Source organism: Saccostrea cucullata, unplaced genomic scaffold (genome assembly GCF_032062105.1).
Source record: "Saccostrea cucullata isolate Sc308-1 unplaced genomic scaffold, CSIRO_AGI_Scuc_v1 ctg21541, whole genome shotgun sequence".
NCBI classification, from domain to species: Eukaryota; Metazoa; Mollusca; class Bivalvia; order Ostreida; family Ostreidae; genus Saccostrea; species Saccostrea cuccullata.
This window is the reverse complement of record NW_026929487.1, coordinates 2,527-19,409: the sequence shown is the minus strand read 5'-3', so window position 1 is coordinate 19,409 and position 16,883 is coordinate 2,527.

The following is a 16,883-nucleotide window of genomic DNA, read 5'->3' as shown; positions in this document are numbered from 1 at the left end:
GTTGTAGACGATTTTTTAAAAAAAAATTATTCAATGAGCAAGGGCAATAAATATCAAAAAATGTTTTTGGTGCTAGTTAGATTTTTCATTTATCATTATGCTTTGTAAGCATAAACAGATAGTTTTTTTTAAAATATCCTTGCAGATAGTTTATTAGGATTTTTTTAGTTGTATTTATGAGGCCATTGATTAAAAAAAATGTTTGATGCACATTGATTTACCTGATAACCATTAATTTTATTATTTAGATGAAAATTCCGAGCAATAGAACATTTAATATGTCTTGTAATGAAAGTCATTATGAAGATTTTTGTATATGATTTTTAAACATTACTTAAGGAGCTCAAAATTTTGTTTTAAAAATTACAAACATTCAGGTCAGAGAACTTTTTTTTTTAATAATGGCCTTTTTTTTCCCTAGATATTTCCATACCTGACACCTGCATATCTTATTTTCCTTGAATTACATTTTTAGTGCATACTTTTTGGTTTGAAGGAAAAAAAGCAAATTCTGTAGTTAGATGTGTTATGCTTGTATGTGTACTTAAACGTGTTTATAGCTAATGAGAATTTTGTTAAGCTCATATAATGCGATGCAGTTTTAAGATGTATCGAACAAAATGAGAAGAGATAGTAAAATACTTTAAGCCAATGAATCGACAAGAGAGCATTGTTTTCAAATGTATTATTTGATTTAAGCCAGATTTTTGTTTTGGTTAAAGACATGTATTCATTGCTTGTCATTTTTACCATGGTAATATCTACAAAACAGAAAGTTTATTTATTTTTTTTACTTTGTATTTATGAGTAATTCCATTCTGTTTACCAAGTGAATTTTTGTCTTTATAATTAAGGATATCTCTTTGGTGTTTGTTTTTATTTTCATTTAAATGCTATACTGTACATCTGCATTTTGTAATCATAGTAATTATAACTGTCCTGATGAAGAAAAATGGATGGTTTACTATTATGCAACAAATTGTTTTACATCTAAATTGAAAATGAATAAATGAATGTTCAATAACTCAATGAATTGTGTTTTGATTGATTTTGATGTTGCTTTTCACTGCTTGAGGATTAGTATTGCAAAGAGAAACATTTGAATAATCACACATGTAATTTAAAAATACATGGAATGTAAAACAAATCAAAAAAGTAATGTTTTACTGTTAGATTATAAAGAGCCTGAGAGCAAGTTAAATATTGTAAAAATTCATTTGTTATTGTTTTTCTCTCCATTTCACAATAGTTGTCAACTTATAATAGTAATTTTATATTATATTTTTTAAAGAAAAAATAATTATTTTAAAATATCCTTTAAAAACTATATGTTGATAAAGGATATATTCAATACTCTTTTTTTCTTAAAAAAAGAAGGTTGCGGATTTCAACATAAACTATATGTTGATATTAAAATCAGCAAATTTTTACCTTTAAATAAAGGGGGAACTGAGGAATACCAGTATATTGCTTGCTTTCGAAAGAAGACAACATGAGTAAACATTTTTTTACTATTAAATATGTAAAACAGGATCAAATTCCGGTGTTGATAAATCCAGTTATATGTAAAAAATGAATTAAAATCCCAAGAAAATTACCTATTATTAAAATATGGCTGTTTTGTAGGTATATGTGAATGGCTAAATATTCAATGAAATGTATATGTGAATGGCTAAATAGTCGATGAAAGTTGGCCAAAAGACTGATGAGACATGATAAAGATTGGCTATATAAGCACTGCAACAATGTTGAATAATGACTGAAAATAATCAAAGGGGTATAATGGTCACTGAAAGAAAACAGTTGACTGAAAGGCCACTGAATGTTGGCGGAATGGTCACTAAAAGGTCACTGAAAGTTAGCGGAATGGTCGATGAATGTTGGTTGAAAGGTCAATGAAAGTTGGCTGAAAGGTCACTAAAACGTCACTGAATGTTGGCAGAAAGTTGACTAAAATGTCACTGAATGTTGGCTGAAAGTTGACTGAAAGGTCACTGAATGTTGGCTGAAAGGTCACTGAAAGTTGGCTGAATGGTCACTGAAAGTTGGCTGAAAGGTCACTGAAAGTTGGCTGAAAGGTCACTGAAAGTTGACTGAAAGGTCACTGAAAGTTGGCTGAATGGTCACTTAAAGTTGGCTGAAAGGTCACTGAAAGTTGACTGAAAGGTCACTGAAAGTTGGCGGAATGGTCACTGAAAGTTGGCTGAAAGGTCACTGAAAGTTGGCGGAATGGTCACTGAAAGTTGGCTGAAAGGTCACTGAAAGTTGGCGGAATGGTCACTGAAAGGTCACTGAAAGTTGGCTGAAAGGTCACTTAATGTTGGCTGAAGGGTAACTGAAAGGTTGAAGGAATGGTCACTGAAAGGTGATGGAATGGCCACTGAAATGTACCTGCCATTCAGTGACTGAAATGTCACTGAAATGTTGCTGAAAGACATCTTTCAGTTTCAACTGAAAGGTCTCAGTTCTTCCTGTGTAAATTATTTAAATTTTGACCCCCCCCCCCCTTCCCAAGTTTCTCAGATGAGTAATTTGGCCCATGGGCCTCTTTTTTGACACTTTAGTACTTATAAGGTCATGTTGAGTGATTTTGTAAAATTTAAACAATTTTTTATTACAGTCACATTTAGTGTTGGAATTCAAATATTAATACCTGAATTTATGATTCTTTTCCAAGCATTTGTAAACATAGTTTGGGAATCTGACAAAAATTATTTTACCGCGACGGGGACAGGTAGGTGACTAAATTCCCGCAGAGGGAACTCGGTTTACCTGTCTCACCTGTCCAAATACGGCGTTGTGATTATATCACGACGGAGCGTGGGAAATACGGGATCCGCGTTGCAGGTACAGTACTGTAAGCCCCTATAATTAAACATGTTTGAATCAAGTCCCGATTTACACCAAGAACAGTGCCAACACAATAAAAAGATTTAATACAATGTGGTACAATAAAAGTTAAAAACAATCACTTCTCACAGGAAAATGCAACATTCAAAATAACGTTAATAAAATTCTTATATTTATTTTAAAGGGACCCCTAAAATGACACTTCACGTTCTGAAAAACATCAAGATGAGACGGTTTGCTAACGGCACGCAATTTGGAACCACATACGTTGTGTTTTCAAACACTGCCTACAGAACAGTCAAGGCCTTGCTCATACTTGAGAAACACCACCAAAGCTGTCGAAGCTGGTCAGAATAATGTTGTCCTAAGGTTGTGACATTGTCTGATGACATACAATTTCAGTATTCAATTACAGTATAATAACAAAATTGTGAAATTAACTTTGATCATATTTCCAAAAATTAATATTAAGAATACAGCAGAGGCAATGGCACTCAGTGTTCAAATGCTTACATAAGTGTAAAAAAGGTTACTAGGCCATCTTTACACATTGAAAACTCGATGGATTTATCATCTATTACCCGAACATGACAGGCCAAAAAGGGATGCTCAGTCATTCTTCCTTGGCATCTAATCCCAGCTCTGATGAGTTTGACATCCGTGTAAATTTGCTTAGACAGTTGCTCCTATGTGGTCAAGTTTAATTGACAGTTGAGCAGGAGAAGTAGTGAAATCTCGACAGGAGCCAATGTAAATATATATATATACCCTCATTTCCTGCACATTACCCTCCTGAGTTGCGAGATGTAAAGATGTATTAAGTACAACTCCCTCTGCAAACTGAAGAATAAAACAAATTTATTCAAGGCATAAATAATTAACAATTTACAATATATGATTTCCTATAACTTAGATGCTGCAATGTGTATTCCCATTTTTTTTTATTGTCCTTTAAGCAAGTGTCTTGCAAGCCGAGGAATCTTCGATGGTGATGGATTTGGAGATTTCCTGGACAGATTCTATCCTCTCTCCTACCGCAGAAAGCTTAAGCATGACATTTGACATGTCAACTTTATGCATGTCATTTTTTTTCTTGATTTCATTTAAGTTCTCAACAAGGACTTCCTTGTTTTAGACCTTCTTCTCAAGCTCTGCATCATTCCCCAAACTCACTGCCTTTTTTTGTCTTTGGATCTTAAGATTATCAGTCCTTCCCATCCTGTTTCTAATTAGGGCCCCGCAAGAATTTACGGGTGGCTTATAGTAATCACTCTGTCCGCCCGTCTGTCTGTCTGTCACTCTTCCGTCCACAAATTTTCTGGGTTTTTTTCTAATAATTTTTTTTATGGTTGCCCAGTCAAGTTCAAATTTGGCATGGTAGTTCCGTAGACAGGAATACAAATTTTGATGCTAAGTTTGGTTCTCTATGTCTTCTGGTTTAGAGCTGGGGTGGTGGGGTAGATTCCTTAACTATGCAAAAGAATGAATGGACAACTTTTTTATGGTTGCTTAATAAAGTACAAATTTGGTATGGTAGTTCAGTAGGCAGAAATACATATTTTGATGCTAAGTTTGGTTCTTTATGTCCCCTGGATTGGAGCTGGGGTGGTCGAGTAGATTCCTTAACTTTATATACCAAAGCATTGGCAAAGAGAGATAACTGCTGAAGATGTTCCCATTGTAAATTGAATCCTGCTATGACTCTCTCGGGATTAATTAGCTTTCCTCCTGAAGAAAATCCAGAACATTGTCTTTATCTGTCAAATTGAGACGAATTACCACCTCTGTCTACAAATAAGTTTGTTTTGAAGTTAAGTCAATTTGGAATGCTATGACACTCTGAAATGTGGATTAAAATATAATTTTTTTATAAATTATTTTTGTTTAATATAGTTATGATTTCATTGAATTCTAATAACAAGAAAAAAAGATAAAAGAAGAATTTTTGATTTGCTTTTTTCACTTTATGTTAATTTAAGAATATTATAAATTTTTAGGATAGTTGTATAAAAACCCCATTCTATCATTAATACTGAAAAAGTTCTCTTTGTAACTTTAGAAGAAAATGATGAGAGAGGTAGTCAATTAATCCCTTGGGATTAATATTATCTAGCCTGCTGCAGAAAATTTAGTAGGCTTTTCTTTATCTGTCTTTGATTAATGAAAACCTTTGTCTGCAACTGCTGTTGTTTGAAGTTAAGGTCAAGCCTTCATGATATTTGCATTCATTGAAGCCTGGCATTTTATATAACACAAGCTTCATAATTGTTTAAATATACATTCAATGTTAAGTTGTTCTTTACTGCCTAATGTAAGTACAAGGATATTATTTTCAGGTTTTTGAATATTTAAGAATTATCTTGAAATTTTAAGAATTCAGTTGCTGTTGCTTATTCTTCGTACATTTTTTAATCATCTGCGACCTATTAATTCTACCCCATGGCGGGGCCCTTGCTCACTGGTCAGTTTTCTAGTTGCATATGTAAAAGGTCCTTGTACAGAGCCGTTCGCCTTCTGTGATGGATACCTTTCATTCTGTTTAATTTCAAAACAATGACAGTATTAAAGTTAAATTCCATTTAGAAGTTTTGAAAGGCTCATATTCTTGATACATACAAAAAACTTGCACATATTACAACAATTAATGAAAATATACAGCTTATGCATATTTATGCCTCCTCCTCCCTTTACCTCAACATAACATAAACACCATATATGTTGAAATAATTGTAATTATCTTGATCAACAATCCAAACATGTAGTAGAAACAAATAAAAATATCAACCAAATATTCCTAAAACTACACGCAATTATACGGTTCACAAAAACAAATACAAAAGAATGTACAAATTGCAATCAGTACTTCAAAACCAAACACTCAAGAGTTTAATTTTTCATACAATGAACATAGCTGTTCAAATTGACTTTGAATCAGTCTCGAAAAACACAGACATACACACAAATTTACACACATAAATACATATATGTAAACTTAAAAAGTAACATGTATGGGACTAACAGATAAGTTCAAATGTTAAAAATCAAATAATTGGCAAAGGTGGGGTCCTTTAGGGGAGGAGGGTGGGAAAACAAAAATTTCGCTAAAAAATTTCTCTGTGATGTAGCGCTTCTATCAGGCTACAGTTACATAAAGAAAAGACGCTATCTTTCAGCCAATCAAAATTCAGTATTGCTAAGAGGTAACATACGGGCATTAGCTTTGGTTAAATAATAGAGGCTCACCACAGGTTACAAAATAGTTGTCAGCATAAAATCATTTATTACATAAATTGCATATAGATTTGCAACTCCTGGAATCGCTTTATAATTCATCGTTTCTTTATTCATATATTATATTTTAGTTTTTGCTTCTGTGAAATAACAATTTTAATTTGTTTTCCGTATTGTTAACAATAAAACACCATGGTTTGTCTCGGTTTATTTTTCTTTAGGTGTTAACTTGTGTGTGAGGTATCTAAGGTTATCTTTCTTGTTTATTTATATTTAATAACATTCCAACATTATATTAAATAGGTATTGATATATATGATATGTATTAATATTTCATAAATTAAGATAAAAAATTGTTTCACATATAATTAATACCCTGACAATACGCTCTTACTGCTAAGTAGCCCTCTTTCGGTGTCTTAAATCAGGAGGATCAACAGGAGCGAACCTGCGTCAAACATTCGTCCTTTTAGATGAACCCATGGATGAAAAAGAGCTGTTGAAATGGTTGTCAAATGATCTTGAAGGTACCATCTTATCCTCTTTGCCGATTGTATCAGCTTCATCCGAAGGGCAGTTGCAAAAAGGATGTGTCTCTCATCGTCAACTCTAACGTTACCCTTTAAGAAATCCTTACAGGCAAAGAATTGTTGATCAATCTAAAAAAGTATAAAATTATAATATATATATATATATATATATATATATATATATATATATATATATATATATATATATATATGCTCATGTTGTTAAGTTCATTCATTAAATCGTCAATAACAATTACATTGTGATTACCGCTGAGTTCCTCTATGTCGGACTCGGATGGTTTAACTATTTGAAAAGACAGACGGAGACAGTAAATTCGTCTAGATAAACACCAGAACAGTTTAACACTCTTTTTGGTGGTATTGGTTCAAACATTGTGTCTTAATTTTGTATAAGCTTTTTGACAAAACTTGTTTTACCCGAACCTGTTGTACCGGATATAGAAATCGTTGTACAACTAAAAAAGGGAAACAGTTTTGAAAATGACTAACTATTGAATAGAGTAATGGTTTATAAATGAACAAACAACCTTTTTGACTGCAGAAAGAACGACAAAAACTATTTTTGTAATGATGACATATTTAGTCAAAGATACATTTTGCATAACATTTAATAAGTTAACATTTCTTAATTGACTTCTTAATTGTCATTATCAATGTTACCAGTTGGGTTGCACTCCATGCACTCTAGCATCGCCATCTAATTGCTATGGTCTTGATGCGCATAAAATGGCACCACACTGTCCAGCTCCACGGGTAAATGAAAGTTTTTTTCGTACAAGTTGCTCTTTAGTTTTGCCCACTACGGAATTCTTAGGGAGACTCATGCTCTTTGTGTGGTATCATGTCTTTATGCCTGACTCCACATTCCTCATGAAGTCGAATTCACGAATGTTTATGCATCTGTACAGGATGTTACCGAGAAATGCATATTACCCCAATGTGTAATCAATAATCAGCATCTTTGTCTTCTTCACATCCTCCAGTTTCTTGTCTATAATTTCTATAGAATCACAGGATGCGCCATCTAGACAGGGACATGGACTGACCTTCTACCGATGGTTCGTCGTCTTGGAACAGGCGAACATTAACAAAGGTTCCTTTCTCCTTGGTTTTGTCTTCGTAAATTTTCAGATTGCGCTCAGAAAGTAAAAGTGTCAGTCATGTCCTGGTTTTAATGCCTGACTCCACATTCCTCATGAAGTCGAATTCGCGAATGTTTATCCATCTGTACGGGATGTTACCGAGACATGCACATTACTCCCGAGGTGTAGGCGATAATCAACGTCTTTGTCTTTCTATAGATTAGCACAGGATGTGCCATAGACATGGACCGACTTTTTCCCGTTTATTTGTCGTCGTCGGCGAATATCAACAATAGTTTCCTCCTCGATGGTTTTGTGTTCGTAAATTTTCACATTGCGCTCAGACCCCAAGTCGAAAGTAAAAGTCTCAGTCATGTCCATGGTTTTGCATTATCGGCCACTCGCTGAATTGTGAGATGATTTTCCTGCGTTGTAGGTGCGATTCTTACATAGTTCCTTGTTTACATGGAAAATAATCTTGTTTGTGCAGATAAATATTTCAAAATAAAGGTAAACTGCATAACATGATTTTACCTAAGTATGATTATCTATTATTTAACCGGTAATACCCAATTAACAATTTAGTCTCCATTTAAAATTTTCTGTAACTGCGGAAAAGTTACCGCATCCTCTTTTCGCAGTTTCTATACAATTTTTAACACATTAGTTCTGAACAAAACGACAAATTCTCTTTATAATGTTTTAATGTTATGCATACATCTTACCCTCAGAATCATAAATGTAAGACTCAAAGTTTTGTTGAATTTCTTCCGCATTATGGGTTCTGTTGCTTCCGTTATCACCATACTTGGTTAACTTCAGAAGTGTCCTGAAGTTGTCCCTTGTCCGACTGATAGAGTGCTGCACTTTTGGCAAAGGACAGCTTCAATTTCTGAATGAAATGTTTTTGAGAGTGGAAATATTTTCTAAGTTGAGTATATATGTATGTATTGTGTGGTATCGATATACAACAGTTTCAGCTATGTCTATCTAAAAATGACAATTTTTTCCGTAATATTGTGAGGACAAACATATTTCTCCAAGAATGAGTGCATTTTAGTACGTCATTAGGAACCTTTTCGGCTACCCATTCCGCAAATTCAAGAAACCATGTTAGACGTACATGCTTTCATTGTAATAGCATACAGAAAAAGTCATTCAAATGACGTTTATAGTCAAGGACTTTTGATAACTGCACCTGTTTTAATTTATCGTCAATTATCTAGTAAGTCTAAACTATTTTATATTAACATAACCTGTTCTCGTAAAATTAAGACATAAAAATGATGAATTTCTTTACATGAGCTATGGTATGGATTAAACAGATATAGACAAGGGAGGTAACTTCTATAACATAAGAATTCCGCGAACTCAAGAAACCGCGATCGTGTCCGATGAGAAAAACCTAAAAATTACAATCCGTGAAATTAATCCCCTATACAGTACTTTAAACTTCGTATTAATTAACGAACATTGAACGACAAAAACTTTTTTTTCTTTCTTTACAATACAAAAAACAAAAAAAGTGTTATGATAAGTCAGGTTTAGGCTTTTGGTTACCTCTATTTCTTTCAAGAAGTTAGAAAAGTCCCTATTTCTTAAAAGCATATCGACTTCAGACATTACTCCAAGCTAACTAAAAATACTTCAATCATGAGCTCCTTTAAGAGACATCTGCTAAGCAATAATAGATAGCACTTATCTTCTAAATCGTCATGTTTCTGCTTTGAAGAATACTATTTTCAGCACATTGATACGCTGGTCATTTTCTTCTTTTTCCTCCTTGTCTTCTTCTCGGACTCCGGACCGTGGCTTCAGACGATGCTTATCAGGGGTAAAATAAACTTACCAAGTTCATAGGTATGTTGAATAAGGCTGCTTCTTTCAAACTTGTTCAAGGAGACCTTTAACATTATACAATCAATCAATCAACAATTGATAAATACATGCCCTCGGGCCAGGGGTTCTAGTAATAGACTGGGCAAATAGGTTTTACAGAGAGAATGCATTATTTCTTTGAAATTCTTCTTTGCTCCTGAGCATAAAATAAACCAAACAACTGGGGACATGATTCACAATTTTTGAAACTTTGGACCCACAGTGCTTTGCTTCTTTAACATGTTTAAGTTACATTCTTGTAAGAATTAATTATGAAAATATTCCAAAAAATAAACTCACTTTAATTTAATGGATAGATTGAGATAAATAGTGAATAAAAACATTGCTCTGACATTAAAATCAGCACTTATATTCAAGCTTTAGACTGGTTATGTAGTAAGATTGCAACGATAAACCATTTGAGGGTATACCGCGGTATATTTTTCCATGGTTCAGTTCACGATACTTCAAACTGTTATCACAGTTCGGTTCATTCGGTCTGTAATTATCCAAATTGTTTTGGTTCCTCAATTACAATTTTAAAATGGCTTCTGCATGAAACATGAGGTCAATGAAACTGCAGACATGGCAGTTAAACCTTTTTTCAGCCTCATATTTGACGGGTCGAATGATGTTATCACTTTCCCAGTGTTAGTTTAATGAACATTTGTTAAAACGTTTGAGTTGAAAGTATATGATGACAAACCTCTGACTTTATACACAATATTATGTCACGTACCGTGATACGTATCGTGAACTGAATACCGTGATATGTATCATACCGTGGGGTAGGTGTATCATTGCACCCCTATTATGTAAGTTAGTTACTTGCACTACGACGTCATGTGACTTCAGAGTCTATTACCCTGTTCACAAGGAGAGTTTAATTAATTCACAGTAAATTATCACGAAGTAAACTAATGCAAATCAAACTGTGTTCACATGACAGCTAATGTGAAGAAAACAAATGCAAATTAAAAATTTACTTCTACAGTCAGGCGTCAATAAGGCTATTGGACTTTTACGAGAAGCGCTGACTTCTACAGTTGACGTTTACTTGGACATTTAAACTTATATCATGTACGGAAGTACATAATTGACATTGCATAAGAAAACCTTTATAGTGGTCATAGGTATGGTGTTAGGGGCATTAACATGTGAAGACCTGGAGTTGAGGGTAGGGTGGTTGTCGTTTTCTTCAAGAACAACTTAATTGTGCATTTAAATAACTCGTTATTTTCGTTTACTTTAATGTTGAGCTAAATATTTATTTTGTGAAAAATCTTCCGTAAATTAATATTGTCCTAGCTAGTATAAAAGTAATCCTTCAACTGTAAAAGTCAGCGCTCCTCGTAAAAGTCCATTATGACATCTTTTACAAATCATGTCAACTAAAGCATTAATTTTGCCATTACGCATGCCTATGCAGTTTGACAAGCCTGATCTAAATTAAAACTGAATAAGTATCTGCCCTCACCCGAACAGTCGCACTGTCAATATATTATTAGTTGAATATATACTGTAACTAACAATGGATGTAGTCTAACTTACAGAGTATGATCACTTTGATAGATAGTACGACTGTTGTGTTGCAATTTTTGCATTTTTGGTTTTGAAAGCGAGACTTGTTGAAATTACATACTCAATCTTTTTTTAAATAAAATATAAAATTGTGGGTATTTACAAGACTAACAGAGAGCGTCTGAACTGTAAAACAGATAATATATTAGTGTGTCTGTGTATTTCTAATTATACCAATGCTCTATTACTAAGCTGTCATGTAATCAGTAGTGTAAATTTTATGTAAAAAAAATATTCTAACCTTTATTTCAATGGTCCAAGCCAATCATACATTAAAATGTCGCCGTCAGCTCTTTCAGCACTAGATACAATTATCACTGGGAAATCCGAAAGCAGAGTCAAGAGTGTTCATCCTTTTTAATGTGACAGTCGGAATTTCCTCGTAAACAATTCACACAAGATTCTTAAAATATATGAATCGGGATAAATCTGTTTAGAATAATGTTCCAGAGGAGTGACAAAGTACTTCGTAGCTGCAGATTAAATGTGCGTGCATGTCTACATACGGCTTCTATGGTGAGAAAATGTTCAACTTCACATTTCAGTTTGTAAACATGTGTCCGACGTCGACTCGATGGGGCACACTAAAATCAAGATATACTAAAGACCTGATGTTTACCTGACGTTTTAATTTTTTAAATTTTTAATTAAATGATTATATTTAGTTTCTTAAATTACTTAGGTAAAGACTTTATGACCTGGAGGCATTATGCTATACAAAAATTCAATAGTTTGGAATATTTACAGACAATTTTTAAACAGGTCAAATCAGTTTTAGTATATCAGGTCTTTAGTACCTTCCCATTTCCCACAATGCCGCGCGTTGTTTACAAATACAAAAGAAATTGATTTTACTTATTGCCATGTACATCATCACATTATATTAATTATTTGAATAAAAAGAAAACAGAGAAACACCGTATCAAAACTATATCTTTCAGATGCATCAACTAAAACTGTGCACATGCAGCAAAGGCTTGGCTGGCTTATAGTAGACAACTTGTTCCTGAAAGGTTTCTCACACTTTCTCACATTGTTTTATTAAAAACAATTAAATATAGCTTGAAGTTTGTTTTTTTTATATCAAATGACAAGATTTAATAAGATCAAAATCATTTCAGTCAAACTTTTTCATAATATGCCAATATTTTTAGCTATCAGAAAAAACGTGTATGGGCTATTTACCCCTAATTGTAGGGGCCAGCCCCTTTTCATTAATCTAATATGAAAGCTCTCGTAATTACACACAACTTTTGTTATATATTTCTTACCAAATTATTCTCGGTTCAAAAAATATTACACAAAAAGTAGCAAAAATTCAAGGAAAAAAAATTACTAAAATTTGCCGTTTTATAGCTTCCAAACTTTAAGAAATCAGCTTATAATTTTATCGTTCTGCACATCAACAATGTATTGGCTACATTTTCTCCAACTTTCGTGAAAATATCTTATGTCGTTTTTGAGATTTTTAGTGGAAACGAGACATCAAAAATTAATAATTAAAGGGCAATAACTCACAAAGAAAGGCATGGATAAAAAATTGTAAACAGGTATAAATAGGTGTATACACAAGGTATCTAACCTGAAAGTTTCATAAAAATCGGTCGAAAGGTCTTTGAGAAATTGCCTGTCAAAAATCGAGCGGGAAAAAAAAAAGAATAATAAGAAACAATAGAATAACAGTAGGGTCTTCCGAAGGAAGCGGAAGACCCTAATAATAATGTTTACCAACAGAATCAGTAGAAGGTCTTCCGTTCGAAACGGAAGACCTTAATTACGATTACTTGTAATCAGAAAAATGTGTGATTAGTGATTACTCATTATTACTTGGAAAACTGTAATCGATTACAGCTGATTACGACTACTGATTACGATTACCCCATCCCTGCTCCCTTTACTTGGACGATGTGTCATCGTTTTCATAAAATGAACATCCTTAGGTTAGTTGCCAAAAAAGAGAGGGAGGTGGAATGGCTGTTCTTGGCCAGATTTCCCCTTTGTAATACCTATTTTTACCCCCTACCCCATAAGTCATAATTTAAAAAAAATTAAAACTACACTACCCCCAAGTCTTTTCACATTAGTTTCAGCTTTTCTGGCCACCAAGTAGTTCCTGAGAAGAAGATTTTAAAAATTTTACTATATTTTTCAAAGTAAAACATAGATTCCAAATTGTAGCTCTGCCCTGTCCCAAGTGGTCATGATTTGAACAATTAAGAATCAATACCCTAGGCTTAGGATGCTTTAACATAACATGCATGTTTGATCTTTTCTGGCCCAATACCTGTGTCTTTTCTCGAGTATCTCCCCTTATGAAGGGACTTGGTCCTTAATTTAACAGTTCAAACTCCCCTTTATCCAAGGATGCCTTGTATTAAGTTTGGCCCAGTGCTTTTTGAGATGTCAAAAATGTGAAAAGTTTACTGTGTCTTTTCTCGAGTATCTCCCCTTATGAAGGGACTTGGTCCTTAATTTAACAGTTCACACTCCCCTTTATCCAAGGATGCCTTGTATTAAGTTTGGCCCAGTGCTTTTTCACCCCTACTAATGTGTTCGGAACCTTTTATTTTACGGTGCTCTGCAAATTATAAAACCCGATGAGTTCAGAGTAGCTCTGGCAGTGGCTCTGGCGAGAGTTAGCGAGACTTCAGCGAGATAGGGTAAATTATTCACGGAAATGTGGTTAGGAAGTGACTAGCACGTGGAAGCATGGTAAACAGAAAAGTTATGTTGCGTTTCAGTTTTCACCACCCTAGAATCAGCTGAAAATATAAGTACAAATGTAGAAATGTACTTCAATCAATCGATCTCTTTTACATTCGTTCAAATTTACATAAGCTAGTAATCTCTATAATACAATTTTCTGCAGTCAGGAATTAAAATTTCTTTTTGGACAAATATTTTTTTGCATGGGAACCGGGGCTACATTTTTTGGCGTCAGATTAGCAAATGAGGCACCAGTATGATTTTAACTGACCAATCAGATGAATGAGTATTGCATTATGGGTTACTACGAATACTACAGGAATTTTACGCTTGAAAAAAGGAAAATCTTATGGTAAATGAAAAGCATTTTTAAAAATATTATTTTCATGCTTATAATAACAAACAATTCATTTGTTAAATAAACGGCGGAAGTCTAGGTTTCTGAAAGTCATACTGCACAAGCGATTTGCGTCTGTTTTAATTCCTTTGTTGTACTATCAGTGAATACAATTGCCAGGTGAATACCCTGGCCGAACACGTGATCACGAACGTAAACAAAGTTTTGTCCATTTAAATGCATAAGAGATGCTGCTCGTTTTCCTTACCCTTGAAGCTATGGTGTTCTAAACTAGACACAAACTACATAGTTTTTTTATCTTTGTGTTTTGTTCGTTATAACATTTTTTTTATTTTGCACTTCCATTAACATGATCGTAGATTGACCTGAACTACGTGTTCGAAAATGTAAACATGTATTTGGCGTAAACGTTGCTATTCATTCAACGATTGGTCAGCTGCTCGTGGTATGATCCTCTGTGCGCATTTATAACAATAGCCATATAAGGCAAACAAAGGTTTGTCAGTGTAGATGATAGTGCACATTTTCTACCAGCGAATCGGTCACTAGTGAGCTTTAATTTTCGCCGAAAAGTATAAGATATGATATATTGTCATTTTAACACCCCCTCTTTAGCCACCCTTTATCAGTTGAAAATCATGAAAGTCTTTCAGAAAGGTATGGAAACATTTATAACAGGACATGTTTCAAAAGAAACAGGCTATAGCAATATCATGTTTACTTCCAATTTTATTTATAAAACCGGTTCTACCCTATAACCTTTGAAAAGATCAACCTAAACCACGTGTCTTGAATTTAAATCACAATAACATTAGTAGGGGTGTTTTTGAGATGTCAAAAATGTGAAAAGTTTACAAACGCCAACGGACGGACACAGCTTGAGCTAGACGGATAGTCGGACGGACAAAATATTAATCAAAAAAGCTCACTTCGGCTCAGCTGAGCTATACAAGAAAATGAAAAAAATCTCAATATCATATGTCATACTTGTGCTTCTCGGTTCTTTGCTTCTCCTCGTCGAGACGTTTACCCTTTCCCGCAAGAGTACTCGGTCTCCAATCGTTTGGAGACCAAGTGACTTTAATTCAGAATCCGTTAAAGCCTTGCAGGTTTCCAAATTGTCTATTTTTAGCTCTACTGGTCAGAGACCAGAAGAGCTTATGCGATAGTAAGGTGTCCGTCCGTCTGTCTGTCTGTCTGTAAACAATTTTTCAAAACGCTACTCCTCCTACAGTTTTGGTCTGATTTCAATATAACTTGGCACACAAGTAGACTACACTAAGATACATAAAATAGTGCATTGGTTTTTGATTTCAATGAACGGTGTTGCCATGGTTACTAAAAATAGAATTTTCTTTGAAATTTATTTTAAAAACGCTACTCTTCCCACAGTTTTGATTTGATTTCAATATAACTTGGCACACAAGTAGACTAGGCTAAGATACATAAAATAGATCATCGGTTTTTGATTTCGATGAACAGTGTTGCCATGGTTACTAAAAATAAAATTTTCTTTGAAATTCCTTTAAAACGCTACTCCTACTACAGTTTTGGTCTGATTTCGATATAACTTGGCACACAAGTAGAGTACACTAAAATACATAAAATAGTGCATCGGTTTTTGATTTTGATGAAGGGTGTTGCCGTTGTTACTAAAAATAGAATTTTAAAAAAAAAATTCTTTAAAACGCTACTCCTCCCACAGTTTTGGTCTGATTTCAATATAACTTGGCACACAAGTAGACTACACTAAGATACATAAAATAGTGCATCGGTTTTTGATTTTGGTGAACAGTGTTGCCATGGTAACTAAAAATAGAATTTTCTTTGAAATTCCTTTAATATGCTACTCCTTCTACAGTTTTGGTCTGATTCAATATTACATAACACACAAGTAGACTACACTAAGCTACATGAAATAGTGCATTTGTTTTTTATTTTGATCAACGGTGTTGCCATGGTTACTAAAAATAGAATCTCCTTTGAAATTTCTTTAAAACGCTACTCCTCCCACAGTTTTGATTTGATTGCAATATTACTTGACACACAAATAAACTACACTAAGATACAAAAAATAGTGCATTGGATTTTAATTTTATATGAATGATGTTGCCATGGTTACTCAAAATAGAATTTTCTTTGAAATTCCTTTAAAACGCTAGTCATATTACAGTTTTAGTCTGATGGCAATGGCTTATTTTCTCATCCTTTGTTATAAGTTCAAACCAGTAGAGTTACAGTCTCAACAGAGACTTCTGGTTTGTCTTTAAAGTTGTCATGCAGAGCTGTCATACCCAATTAGCTCAGGATGTCTTTAACGACCGTCCTCTCTCCCGCCATTTCAGCTGTTCTACTTGCCGAATGCGGGAAATCTGCATTCGTATCTACTCTGTCATTTTCCGTTATTTATCGTTCACAGAAATAGTCAATTAGGGGGATTACGTAATGCTGATAAAAACCGAGGATACCCGTGTTCGCAAAACGTAATAGTGAATCGACATAATGTAGAAGAGTGCGCACAGTATAAAATGAGCTTTCCACATCTGATCAATATGAAATAGCCTAAGATACATGTGCTAAGCATTTTTGACACAATGTAAAGACACAATGACATAACGAAATATCGATTTGTCAAAAGGTAAGGGC